This window comes from Podarcis vaucheri (genome assembly GCF_965113315.1).
Source record: "Podarcis vaucheri genome assembly, chromosome: 6".
Classification (NCBI taxonomy): domain Eukaryota; kingdom Metazoa; phylum Chordata; class Lepidosauria; order Squamata; family Lacertidae; genus Podarcis; species Podarcis vaucheri.
The window spans coordinates 41,385,473-41,400,402 of NC_138764.1; the positions used below are offsets into that span (position 1 = coordinate 41,385,473).

At 39.7% G+C, this 14,930-nt stretch overlaps 1 protein-coding gene across 1 annotated transcript in view; it reads right to left on the bottom strand.

Moving 5' to 3' along the window:
• LOC309534827 (serine/threonine-protein kinase TNNI3K) overlaps positions 1-14,930 on the bottom strand; it is a 159,426-nt gene that overhangs the window by 62,211 nt on the left and 82,285 nt on the right. The window lies entirely within an intron of this gene.

A 14,930-nucleotide genomic window follows, 5' to 3' on the forward strand; every position in this document is an offset into this window, starting at 1 on the left:
TCAAAATGGATGTGTGCAACATGATCAGGAATTTTAGACTGTTTTCTGCTCTCTCTTATATTATACCAAAACAGAGTCTTAGGTTTAGTTTTTAGCTACATCCTACAGTTATTAACATGATTCAAAAATTGTCCAATATCAAAAAAATGGAGGGTGAAAAAAATCCTGACAGTTTAGTAAGTCCAAATGTCAGAGTCATTCTCTAATTAGTAGTAGAACAAGTACATCTCCTAATTAGTGGAAGATCATCTGTAACAGGTTTATTAATTATGTGACAGCATTACCTAGAAGAAATGAAGATGATGACATTTTGGACTGAACCCAGTGATAACCTTTCAATAAAATCAGAAGGCCTGATTATCCTCTCAGTTCAGCTCCACTCAGATAAAGTGGACTACTCCTAATTTACAATGGCATAAATGAGCCCAGGAAAAAGCCCATGGAATCCAGCTGTGAGCAGGCTACTGCCAGCAACTGTAAGATGCTCATAAGGAGGATATTTTGGACCGATCTCAAAAGGCTAATTTCCATTTTTTCCTCCCTATTTAATTTGACAGACAATCATTGTCCTTTGATTTTGTTCATTTCCCTTTCTACTTTGCATAAGAAAGCTTGTAGCCTCGTAAAGGATTTACATGAATCTTATCTCTTTATGATGAGGTAATCGTCACAATCATCTCCTCATTAGACCCCCATCGAGCAGGGCCTTGGGAGCATATTTGGCATGTAATGGTGGAAATCTCCACCAACCTATTCAAGGAAAGAGTCACAAATTCAGAATGGCTTGGTAGATGGTGGCAACAGGACCTAACAAACATTATGCACCTTCCGTCAGGCTTCCGTCAGTGTTGAAACCACCATGAGAGGAGAAAAAGCCCATGACAAAAGTCACGATATCGCCTGGGGAATGTCAGGCCTTGTGGGCTACCATGACATCCGGATGTTGGAGGAAAGGGCAAGGAGGCCAGAAGATATTTTTCACTTTCCCATTTGCCTCACCCAGGTCTCAGCACAGGTGATTCACAGGTCGGATAGGTTCTGAAAATCCAACCCTAATGTTAACACAACCAGACTAGCTTAGTGTTAATGCAACTAGATTTTCCAGTCCTTCCACTCACTCTGCATTTATTCCTGATGATACTTTTCTGTTAGTTTATTGAACAGTTATTTTAGGTGAACAATAGTGCAAATCATTGGCATGGACATTTTTTTAAAACAAGAGCAAACAGACCCCAAAACAAGCGTTAACAGGATTTTGATTTTATATGATAGATGCATTTGGGCACATTACATGCAACTAAGCTGTTCATAGCCTTTTTGCCCCTATCAATAAATGCTTCCACTTCTCCTTCGCTTTTCCTTCTTACACAATACAGTGGTCCATAACTGATATAACCCAATTGCTGTATAAAGTATGAAGTGGTTTCTGAAATACTTAAAACCACACATAAGAGCATGAAAACAATACAAGGCGCTGTTTAGTGAACATAAGGGGACATCTTATTTCAGCGCCCACATGATTATTTCTCTTTATATGTTGAAATAAAAAAAAAGCTGCTGCATCAAATTCTCTTAAAGGTTTTGTGCTGCAATTTAATCTTGAATATATAAAAAAGCAGACCTTTTGACACTTTGCCATGGGCTGTTTCCTTCCACTAACAGGGGGCTCTTTAATCTAGGGGAGGCTTCCATGGGCTGAAGGGAGGAGAGGTGATTTTCACAAATCCCCCCTTTCGCCTGGAGTCCAGCGTGAACCTCCCATGCTGCTCTAGAGGGTTCCCATTAATAGATTTGGGAGAAGGGCCACATGGGTGGAATCTGTGAAAATTGCCTCCCTCCTAAAGAAAATATCCACTGAATTAAAGAACCTTCTCTCAACCATGCCTAAAGAGATATAATTGGATACAACCCTGTGAACCTTGCCCACTACTGAAAATCTGAGATGCTACCTTGGCCACCTGGAATCTGTTTGATGTTTCAGATATTTATCCAGCTTGTTACTGTTGTTGAAGGTGTATCTCTTACTTCAGGGATGGAGAACTTGTCCACCTCCCTTGAGATGCTTCTAGGCTAAAGCCCAACATCTGGAGGGTCAGAGGTTGACCATCCCTGTCTTACTCAATACTCTAAACTTTTTGACTTATTTTTTTCCCCTTCTCTCCCTCTACAGCTGCATGCACGCACATGAGAAAATGTGGTTCCTCAAGACTTTCTGACCTTAGATCTCACCTTGTCCTTGATCACACATTCTGTTTACTTCCTTTTCTGTTAATTGGATGGCCAGCTCGATATAGCACAGACTCTTAAGCTGAGCTGAGAGTCAGGTTTCTGTATTTGAGAAGGAAGATTTCCGAGAGCAGTTGAGACGGGGGAGCTGGGCAGGGTGCTTGCAGGTACTGGCCATGTTATCCATGTGTTCTCCATTGAACATTTTTTCTCTAAGAATGCCTTCACAAATGGAGATATTTCTAAAAAAATGTAAAGTTTTGCTATTGACCATGCCTACAGCCGCTCTTAGCTACAATATCTTGCTGTGTACTTCATCTTTCTAAAAGGGCTGTCCCCAAAAGGCACACAGTGCCTGCCTGCCATACTGAGAAAATTAGGTGTCCGGTGAAGTGGGATCACTTCTTGATGCACGGCTGAAATTTATTAACCTGCATGATTGGAGAGGCATAGCCCCTGGCACATCTGGAAGCATTCCAAGGGTCAGCTGTGCTGTGGTAATTAGGCTTCATTTTCAATCTCATCACATTATTAAAGCCATTAGTTTACAAACACATCTCCCCAACGTGTAATCACTCAAAAGTAACTGAAAACCAGGGAAAGTGCAGAAGGCATTTCAATAGCTTGGCACCATGTTCTTTCCTAACTAGAAACACTGCTATTATAAATGCACCACTCTTATATGAGTACCACTTTAGATATCTGACATTGTTCCACATGAAAGAAGTAATATTTAAATGCTCCTTTGCTGCTTTGAATATCACTCCATCATGTGGAACCCGTTCATCCAAGCAAAAGTACTGACATTCCTAAGTTTCTGCTTTCATAGCGTTATGGAGCTGCACTATGGGAAAGACTCTTTGGTGACACTCTCAAGGGGTAGTAGCAACTAAACCAGCTAGTAGCTGTCTCACCATGTGTTGTGTCAAAAATTATGTAAGTTATAAATGTATTTCATGAAAAATAATTAATTTTATTCACGATGCTCACAAGAGAGAGAAAGAGAGAGGACCGTCTCACTTTTTCTACTATATTTTCACTGTTATTTTTTTTAACAAAAATAAACCTCTAACATCTCATCCTTTCTCTACAAAGTCCCAATTTCTTAGGTTTATTTATTTATTTAATTACTGCATTATTTCTTGTCAGGGCAACCCAGTCAGATGGGAGAGGTACGAGTAATAAATTACTACTACTATTACTATTACTGTTAATATTAATATTTCCTGAAGACTGTGAATCTCTTTCCTATTCTATTCTATCCTATCTTCACAACAACTTTCCAAGTTGGTTAAGAGGTTAAGAGGGAGGATTTGTGGATGATTGCCCAAGGTCACTCAGTGAAATTTATGGCTAAGTAGGAACATAAGGAGCTCCCTTATACTAAGTCAGACCATTGGTCCATCCAGTTTAGTACTGTTTACACTGACTGGCAGTTACTCTCCAGGGTTATAGGCAGGAGTCTCTCTTGCAGCCCAACATGGAGATGCTGGGAATTGAACTTGGGACCTTCTGCATGCATAGCAGAACTATGATCCTTCCAAAATGGGAATTCAATCAGAATTGTAGACTGTATTCTAAGATTGTCCAGTAGCACCTTAGAGATCTACTAAGTTTGTTCTTAGCTTTCATGTGCATGCACACTTCTTCAGATACACTGAAACAGAAGTCACCAGACCCTTATATATAGTGGGAGGGTGGAGTGGGGTTTTTCTCAGAAGGGTAGTAGCTTATACCCAGAATAAACTTAGTTGGTCTCTAAGGTGCTACTGGACAATTTTTTAATTTATTTTGCCTACATCAGACCAACATGGCTACCTACCTGAATCTGTGTTATAAGGTGTGTGTACTGGAGAATATCAAGCCATCCATGTTGTAACTAGAGTAGGGGGAATAGCACTACCCCTGTTTGTTTGTTTTTAAGTAATGTACATCAACATACATGATCTTCTGTCCTTTCTTCTATTTGCTTTTTCCCTGTCAGAATCTCAATTCAGGACTGCAGACCAGTCCTAAATAGTCTGCGAGGAACCATTTATAAAACTCATTAGTATTACAGAGGAAGTAAAAATAAAAATAAAAAATAAAAAATGATTTCAATTAAATCTTTGAAACCATAGCAACAGAAAACTCCAATAAAGGTAAAGGATTGCAGAACCATAACTTTTCCTACATCTGTCAGTCGAGGTGTATTTAAGGCTTACTGCTAAATCTAGTGGATTTGTCCTGTAACCACTGGGACCAAAGAGGTGAATTATGAGATTTGTATTGTGGTTAAACCCATTTATTGAGGGTAATGTGAACAAAACGCCATCCTCTTTACGTTCAGTTTGCACAACACTGGGGAATGTAACAAGAGATATGTGTGTATGTAGGGGGGGTTAATAATACTAGGGAATAAATTTAACTCTGCCACTGATAATAGTATTCCTCCCAAGAGGCTCACAAGTCTCCATACCAATTGAATGTCTAAAAATGTATGTGCCTTTTCATAATGGATTTGTCTCTTCCTGGCACAGAGAGGTGAGGGAACTGGAGAAGAATATATCAACAATACACAAGGGCACCTGTTTTGTATCATTTCAACTTTTATAGCTTCCTTCCAAGAACCCTGGGAATCATAGTTTGGTGAGAGCGCCAAGAATCCTGTTAAAGATATACAGTAAATTTCCTTCATAGAACTACAGTTTCCTGTGTCCCCTGAGGAGAAGGAATGGTTGTTAATCCAGTTTAGGTCAAGCAGACCACAAGGGCTCTTTACTGCAATATTACAGAGGCGGTGTTGTAATTAGAGAAGAACCAAAATGCGCATTTCAGTTTGTGTTTTGGCTTATAAAGGTGAAGGGATACCTGGATGAAATGTGATGCCTTAAAAACAATCATCTTCAAATCCACCTTTATTGCTAGTCGCTATATGTAGCCATTCCTCAGTGCCAGAGCTACTTTTCCACCGAGTTCTGAAACAGCCTAAGCATGACAGGCTCTTCTTATCTTACAGTATCCCTATACCTGAGATATTCAGTATGCCCCCTACCCACAAATCCTGCTCTTGACACACACGGCTACCACTTAGATCTGTTCAGCAGTGGCCCATGTTCTAAGTGACTAGCTTGGCCCTTAAGGGTCAGTAAACGAATACCATTCATTTTGAAATAAACTGCCTTTTTTGTTTTGATTGCAGTCACCTCACTGTTTGCTATTTTTGCGATTCGCTTCCAGGTATGTGTGAGGCTCTGATCAAACGACATAAATTTGATGTAGCATAATGGATGCCCTGAGAGACCTCGGGATTTTATTTGATGACTAACACTGCACCACAACAGCTCAGGATTGAACCTGTAATGAGTATCAACTCCAAGCCGATTTTTACTTGTCGCGGTATCTGGTTAGTACCAGTCAGTTCCTCAGTTTTAAGGACACAAGCATTGTCTTCAAAATTGAAGAAAGACACCCTCCCCCCCCAAAAAAAAACCCCTTAACTGTATATTTCCAGTCTGTTATTTATCCAGCTCATCTTTTTGTGTGTTCTCTTATACCACAAACTTCCAAGGTCAGCATTCTGAATGCAGTAACAATCACTCATATGTGAAGTTACTGAAGAGGCACAGTGAGTTTGGGCAGAAAGGGGGAAATGAGAGTAAGCAAAGCAGAGGCGAAAGGTCTAGGGAGGTTAAATGTATAGATATCAGGGCATTCAGACACAGGCACGTTTTTTGTTGTTGGGAAGAAGCAAGGGAGAGGGTAAGCTTCAGCATCAAATGGAAGATTGCTCCTCCTGAAGAGCAGTTGAGAAGCTGTTATTTATCCAGAACCACAGTTTCCCATTTTGCCTGATGAGCTTCCAATAGTTTAAACCTGCTTGCATCTGAGGATGTGCAAAAAGTGACTCTCTCTCTCTCTCACACACACACACATATATATAAATGAAAGGGTCAGGGGAAAATAAAAAGCACAATGGCAGGGGCATATTTGTCTCTCACATGCATATGGAATGAAGACGTATAACCTCTTCAAATATGCATAAAGAACTGCAGGAAAATAAACTCCTGGAGCTCTGTTGCTACCCACACGCCTTTGTGCTGGCTTCTTCTGTACATTTTCATGCGATTGAAGAATCTGAGGCTATGCCTCGGGGTTCCATTTTTATCTGACTGAAAAGTGGTGCAACTAAAAGGAGGGTGTTATGCACCTTTGCTCAATAGAACAACAGCCCCTTAACCGCTGTTTACACCACTCTCTCCATATTCTTCCTGTTTCCTCCCTGGACCTGGACCTGGACCTATTTAGCATCTCACCCTAGAACTTTAGGACTTCATCAAGAATCATTTTAAAATTGTAAAGACACTGAGAAATGTATCACATGTATTCATACGTATATTTGGTATAAGCATGTTTATAATGTATAAACAAACAAACAAAAAGGGTGTGGTGCAATTTAGGGTGAGTGGGCATCTGATCTTGCAATGGGGCTTCTTCTTCTTGCATGCCCCCAAAATCTGCTCCAGAAGGTCTGGAACGGTTGTGGGGAGGCAGTCATGAAAGGAAGAAAGAGAAACCAGAAGTCCTGTTGTACACATGGACTTTTGTTTCATAACATATCTGCATGTTCCCCATATTCTAGGGTCTTTAAAGGCATCTGGATAAAGATGACCCTTTATCTGTATACATTCCTCCTTTATCTGTATCCCGTATGTCCATTTGCAATTTCTTTTCATGAAAATTAATTCTAAGTAGACCCAGAACTAATTTGCATTAGCTCTGCTGAAAACAGTTCTGTTTTACCAAACATTTTAAGAGAATTAATTTGATTCAGTCCTGGTCGTCTGTTTTGTATGTTATGACTTCATAATTTTATGATGCTTAATGCTTATATTGCTATGGTACATCACCATAGCATTTTTAAAAAATGAGTTGGTGGTTAAGAAATATTCCTAAGGACAGAATAAATTTAAAAAGAATCTTGTTCTAAAATAAGCCCATTTTAGTATGATATATATTATATAGCCAGGTTTGAGTTAATAGGAAAAAAGACATTTGTCAGTAAAGAAAAAGGGGTGTTTTTATTTCTTTCATGACTAGATAGGAGCATATCACAGTGTTTTCAAACATATTTTTTGTATTTGTCCACACTTCTGCCAAAGCTTAAAATTACCAAATGTTCCTCCAGATTTTTTGATTTTTTTTAATGATGGTGGCAATTGAGCATTTGGCAGGTGCTGAAGTTTTCCTATATTTGCCCCAGACATGCAAAATAGTGTCCCTATGGTGCTGACATGAAGACAGGCAAAAACAATTTACATCTTTCAGCCACTGCATGACCCACACTAATCAGTTAGGATAGTAATACCAGCTAACATTCAATGTGCTTAAGCCTCATTTTTTTCTAATCATATATAATTTCCTTATGTAGATTTCTTCTCCATTCAAATAAATTTGTTTAAAAATAGTTGGCACTCCAGTGCAAGTCATTAGAAATATGAATGTGCCTGCTTTGTAAAATCAATTTAGGGAATATATTCATTTTGATGGCATTTCTCTTCCCTGTGTTCCATACATTAATGCTATCTTGGATTTTCTTAAATGAAGAAACAATAATTACAGTTTTTTATCATCACTGGAAATATTGTAATTTTGGAATACAATCCCAAACATACTTTTTGGAGAGCAGGGTGGCTAACCTGTGGCCATCCAAATGTTAGACTCTTAACTCCCATCAGATCCAGACACCAATGGCCTGGGATGGTGAGTGATGTAGCCCAACAACATCTGCTTAACTCTAGAGAATTAAAAAAGGAATGTCTTAAGTGTTCTCTCCTTCAAAGGAAGCCAAAACGGGAAAGCACCACACAGTAAAATTCACCAAAACTGGACAGCACCACACAGTGGAATTCACCACTTGGTGAAGTTTGGAACATGAAATAATATGTTGCCCTATCCTCAACTTGGATGTGTCCTCTCTTAACACACAGAGAGAAATTGGGTGGTCCCAAGCATGGCCTAGAACAGCATTTGGTCAGTGTAGTCTTGGGCACCATTAATACCCTACCTGCTATGATGACAGAGAGCAGCAGCAGACCCTTTAACTCACTTCTTTGGAGACAAGTGTGCTGAATGATGGGATCAACCTATGCTGCTGCTAATATGCCTCAGACATTTTTCATTCTTCACTGCACAGAAGATCCATTAATAAACCAAAAGTAAGATAGCCCATTCATAGCTAAGTAAACTCAGATACAATAGTTTGCATAGTGCAGCAGTTTAAACTCTTAGCTGTGGTCAGCAAAGGCTTCTGGGATGTCTTTGAAACATCTAGATGAGTTATAAAGCCAGGATGAGGAAACTGGAGCCCTGCAAGATGCTATTGGACTACAGCGCCCATCAACCTCGACCATTTTCTGTGCTGGCAGAAGCTGATGGGAGTTCTCTACCTGTGCTATAAAGGTTTACAGATGTGGGGAATTTATCTATAAAGGTAAAAGTGACACTTGGTATTTTTTCCTCCCAGAATACTATACTTAAACAAACATGGTTCCAATATGAAACTTTTTTCTTTAGTTGTATCTCAGAGTTTTCTATAAACATCAAGATGGTGAGCATCACAGTTCCCAAAATATATGAAGCTATGCAGATATATGGGACACAGGTGGTGCTGTGGGTTAAACCACAGAGTCTAGGACTTGCCGATCAGAAGGTCGGCGGTTCGAATCCCCGCGACAGGGTGAGCTCCCATTGCTCGGTCCCTGCTCCTGCCAACCTAGCAGTTCAAAAGCACATCAAAGTGCAAGTAGATAAATAGGTACCACTGTGGCGGGAAGGTAAACGGCGTTTCCGTGTGTTGCTCTGGTTCGCCAGAAGCGGTTTAGTCATGCTGGCCACATGACCCGGAGGCTGTACGCCGGCTCCCTCGGCCAATAAAGCGAGATGAGCGCCGCAACCCCAGAGTCGGCCTCGACTGGACCTAATGGTCAGGGGTCCCTTTACCTTTTTATGCAAATATAGCTGGTTATGAATATGCTGATTTAAATAAACTAAATATGGATTTTAAAGAATTTGACTTTGAACTTCACAATAGAAAATCTCATGAATATTTTCACAGTTAGAAGCAAATGACAGCCCAAAATAACCAAGTGAACTATACCAAAATGCACTTTCTGGAGTATAATTTGGTATTATTTTATAGTCAGAAAACAGAAAGCCCACAATTATGTTTTACTTGATTTTTTCCTATTTCATGACCATAGAAGACGAAGTGAGCAACACACACACAAACACACCACCTACCTCCCACAATGCATGTTAAGTTAACTGAAGTTACTTAGAGCCAAAAAAGTAAGGGCTTTGTTTTCAGATCATAGCTAGTATTCCTGATTTTTGTTGAGAATCTTTGGAGTTCATTGTTCATCACCGACTCTATTTTGATTTGTGGTAAATAAATAAATTAATAATAATAATAATAATAATAATAATAATAATAATAATAATAATAATACAATTTAAACTCTGGGAAGATGATGCTCAGAAAGTGGAATAAAACACAGTTGTGTGGCTATTGAAATTGTGGACAGAGAAATTTGGGGCTCATTTCACTCAATTTGTCCAATGGGGTGAAAAAAAATCTCAATTAGTTTCTAGGAAGTGGGACTCGCTATTAGCAGTGGCAGTCACTCTGAATGCCAGTTTGCACCACCCATAATGCCTCGAACCCAGCACCATTCTATATATCTCCTACCATAATAATAGGGATGATTCATACATGATTCACACATGCATTTTCATCACTCAGTGACTACAACATCAAATGGTATATTTCTTGCTTGCACAACTGACTCATCACAAATCAAATACAACTGAGAGACTGAATCAAATACAACAGCTGAAATCAAATACAACAACAGCTGAACCTCATAATTTTCAATAGAGTCAGTTCACACATTCATCTACTCTCACCATATGCTAGGTAATATGCTTTCATGAATTCTGAAACCAGTCATGATGTGGCACAATCCAACTTTGGTTGCACCAAACCCCCACAGAATGAAGGAAGATTCAAAAGCACAGAATGGACAGGTAAGAGCTCAGTCCTTTTTTTGTCTGCACTTTTCTCTCTGAAACCAAATATCAGATATTTTCTCCTGGTGAGTGCTACTTCCAATCACAGAGACCAATTGAAAAGGTATACCTTGCTCTCCAGATAATGGTTCGGGAGTTTGAACATTTTGCACATTCTGATTCTTCACATATAGTGGCTAGGCTCTTTTAAATCTTTATTTTAAAATCTGTGTTGTCATATTTAAAGCAGATGTCTGTGCTTCAGTCTTTGAAAAGTGTTATGTACTGAAGTTCTCACCCTGGGCCAGCAGGGGGATACTGTAGATAGTTTTCACTCAGGTCCACATATGCAAATAAGGGATTGAAAGTGACGTTCAGTGATTGGATAGTTACAGAAAGTGGTTACTGTTGCATTGTAGTGGAGCTCTATATAAGCAGGCTGGCTGAACCCTTCAGTTCAGTTCAGTTCTGGCCTGTGAATAAACAAGAGCTGTTTGAAGAATCGCAGTGTCGTCTGATATGTTCACCCACAACTTAACAAAAAGAATGTCCTTCTCCTTGTGAGTGAAACCGTGCAAACTTTTTATCACACTTGAGTCACACTGGGCAAGGGATGCCAGGAGACGGATAAATTGCTTCACATACCAGATTGGATTATTCCCAGTTCTGTTTAAATGGGTCCTTTATGCTCCAGTTATGCTTTAAAAAGGAAAATAGTTCTCTGGGAGGAGTGAATCTTAGTGGAAAACTCTATGTTACTAAGTGCTTCTCATGGTGTTATTACCAGATTTACTTTTTCTAATCTATAAGAAGGGATGCTGAAAGGAATTCAGGTTTTGATGAAAATGGACCTGCTCTGCTCCATAACTCCCAGACTAATGTGTGGATTGGAATGCAACGTAACCTTCAGATTTTTCACTTTTCCAAATTTTGTAATATGCTTTTCGGCTCAAAAATGCAACGAAACTTTTTTTTTCTTTCCCAAATGATATTTATTCAAAGTTTCATCAATACATATAAAAAAGCCCAACCCTAACCCAAAAAAGAAAACAGTAAAGAAAGAAATAAAAAACTAAAAAGAAAAAAAATGAAAAAAAATTACAAGTCTCAAATTACAATTTTCATTTGCTTAATTCTTGGACCTCCTCACACCTCCCTTTTTGTATTCTAGTTTAATTCGTTATTTCAGCAAATTCTTCCCATATTTCTCAATTTTAGTTTAAATAGTTAATCTTCACGATCTATCTTATTTATTAATCAACATAGCCTTTCCCTCTTTTAGCATAATCTGTTATTCAATTTACCTTATTCCATTTATCCTTATCTTATATTGAAAGTCTTAAAATTTCAAAAACACATCACATTCCTATTTTTCTCCCTGAAAGCATTTCTACTAAAGCCAATTTAGTTCCTTTCCGACAAAAACCCTCAAATTTCAATAATTTTACACTAATTCCAAAGTTAACATAAAAAAAAAAATCCCTTCATATTTCTAATTTTCATCCAACGTCCCTTCTTCCTGGTTTCGGGTCGTATCAGTCCTTTCTGTCATTTACTTAGTCCATCAATCTGGAGTTCTAATGTCCGAGGCCCTTAAGTCCCTTATAGGCCCCTTCTGCAGATTTTTTTGTTCTTGTTTGTATTTACGCAGTTCCTTGTCTATTGTTAGATTATAGGGAAGTGGATCTCCGGCGGGTTCCATCCAATAATAATTTCCATTTTTCTTCGTCTGGTTGTCTCCTTCCCCCCGGTTCCACTCCCAGTCTTCATCTTTGTAGTCCAAAAAGTATTTGTCCAAATAATTGTTCTCCTGTTTCACAGTCCCACTAGAGTAAGAAGCTTCAAATACTTCCCAGCACTCTCCAAATTCAATCTCCCAAGGCAACAGCTTTTGTTCCTGAAGAACTTTGTGTCTTACCATTTGTATTGTGTAGGGAATAGCTACCACCTCTTCCTTCTCCATCTGCCCTTGAACTTGCCTTGTCGAACCGGATTCCTGAGTTGATCGCAGTGTAACTTCTTTATCCTTGTTCCCTGATAGATCATCTTCACTAGCCACCACACTCACAAAATCCAATTTTTCATTCATCAGGCTCATTTTCAGGGACAGCTGCATCAACAGAGCGTTGATCCTATCAAGGGCAGACACAAAGCCTTCCTGCCAAGACATTTCTGTTCCAAAACAAGGTCAAACAGCTGTTCCCACAGTGCAGACCTCACATATGTACGCTGAAACCGCAAACTGACAGGCTCCCTCTAGGGGACACAATTTCTATTTGTATCCATTTTTCAGAAAAATATCAGACAAAGAAAGTTACTTTCGATTTCAAGGTCCTTTCAATTTCAAATACAGTGGTGCCTCGCAAGACGAAAAGAATCCGTTCTGTGATTCTCTTCGTCTAGCGGTTTTTTCGCCTTGAGAAGCAAGCCCATTGACAGATTAGCGCTATTAGCTGATAAGCGGCTTAGCGGCTTAGAAAAAGGGGGGGAGGGGAAAAAACCAGCAGGAACTCGCAAGACATTGTCGTCTTGCGAAGCAAGCCCATAGGAAATTCATTTTGCGAAGCACCTCCAAAACGGAAAACTCTTTCGTCTAGCGAGTTTTCCGTCTTGCGAGGCATTCGTCTTGCGGGGCACCACTGTACTTTGTTTCTTTAAAGAGCAGAAATGCAGAAGGTGGCATTGAAGTTAGTTTGTTTCTCTTTTCTTTTATTTTTTCTATCTGTCAAAGTACTCCACTTTCAATCGATGGACGTCTCAAGCAGATTCTGTCCCGATACCCCGTCCCCAGGTTTGGGACGGTAGAAACTTATATTCCTTCTCTCACTTCCTGCAAGATTAAACAGTCAAATCCCCCCCTTTTCTCCTGCTTCCATGGGGGGGGGGGTTGTTGATTATGGGTGAAGGAAATTTCCAACTTTAAAAAGATTTTTTAAGCTATTAGGTTGCAAGGTCTTTGCTTCAATCTGTATACAAAAACGGGAGGCGGACTTACTTTTTATACCTTCCCGCTTCGTGCCTAATTCATAAAATTTTCTAGTTCTTAGTCCGATTCTCTGTTTTACTCACGGGTACTTGATTTAGAGTCCAAATGTCATCAGGAAAAAGTCAGCGCTCTCCGGCGATGGCTACGCGGCTTCCCTCCATGGAAATAGTGATCTGCTCGATGCACCGCGCTGCTCACCCCGCTTCACTCCGGACCCCCAAAAATGGGTTTCCTCATGAGTAGGGGAGTCGCTCTTGGTGCTCTGCCGAACCCCACGTTCCCAGGCTTCCTCCGCCTGGGATTTCTAGTGGGCCCCCACCTTCGCCGCGGTGGGAAGCCCCAATTTCCACGGAGCCCGTTCCTCCAGTCGGAGGAACTCCGCCATTCGCCGATGGCGCCAACCCGGAAGTCCAAAAATGCAATGAAACTTTTGATCAAATGCATATATTAGAGGAAACACATGTAGAAATATGTATGCTGATATAAAAATACATTTGTAAATATGCATTCTGTGTTAAAATATGTGTTCTTAAATACAAATTTTCATTCAGATTTTTTTAAAAAAATCCAGTTAAATGTGAAAGCGGAATAGACTTATGAATTAACGTGTGTGAAACTGACAGACCAGAAATTGGCTGATCCTTCCATGCATATGTAAAGGTGATGCAATTTATATTCAGCAAAGAATGTATGAAAATCTTGCAGCCTCAAACATTCATGGAAGGTGAACACAAAGGCAGGATTGATTTTTAAAATGCCATTAAATGAATCGAAAACATGGCAGTTGTATCCTTTAGACCAGGATATGAACTTGGCAAGAGTTCAATGGCCGCATGTTCACACTCTGTTCTTTATCTCAACTCTGGAAGACGCCTGCTTGGGAATGTGATTACAATACTGGAGCCGCATGTCAAGTATACCCTCATCTTGTTTTGGTAGCAAGGGTATTAGTTCAGGGAGCAATTTGAATTCGGAAGGTCAGGAGTAGGTCAGGGTAAATCTTGGCAGCGTTTCTGCTTGTTTCTGAGCTCAGACCTAATAGATACACAGCAGTCGGCTGAACTCGCAAGCTTTTGCAAATGAGTCTAGAGGGGCTTGTTCACCAGAGTTTACGTTTCTAGCAAACAGCAGCTTTTAATAAATAGCATATAACTTTATTTGAGTGGATCAGACATATTTGTTTTTCAAGAGTTTGGCTAATATTCCCTTTATTGCTTATGCCCCTACATTTCTGTGGTTTATAGCACATGAAATATCTAGATGCCGAATAAGATATTCAGCTTTACTTTCCTCTCTTCTTTTCTTTTCTTTTTGGGCTGTTGCAGTCTAACCTTTTGTTTTGCTTTGTTTAACTTCTAGTTCAACGTGGGTGAGTGTCAATTGAGCTTGACTGCATTGCAGGAAATAAATTATTTTGCAAGTGTTAACAAGAAAACAAGAGCAAAAGAAATTTCCCCAATAGTGAAAGGAGCTATAAATGTATCTGATTGCTATGCCTGGTGATGCCCAAAGTTCTGACAGGTGACAGGGAAGGCTCTTTTTATAAAGCCAGAACTCAGTTCCGGCACCTCTCAGGTGGGCGCCATTGCCATTCTAAGAAAACAAGGGAGGCATTCATGGTGAGTTCCGGCACCTCTTTTTTCTAGAGAAACAGCACTGTTCATTAGCA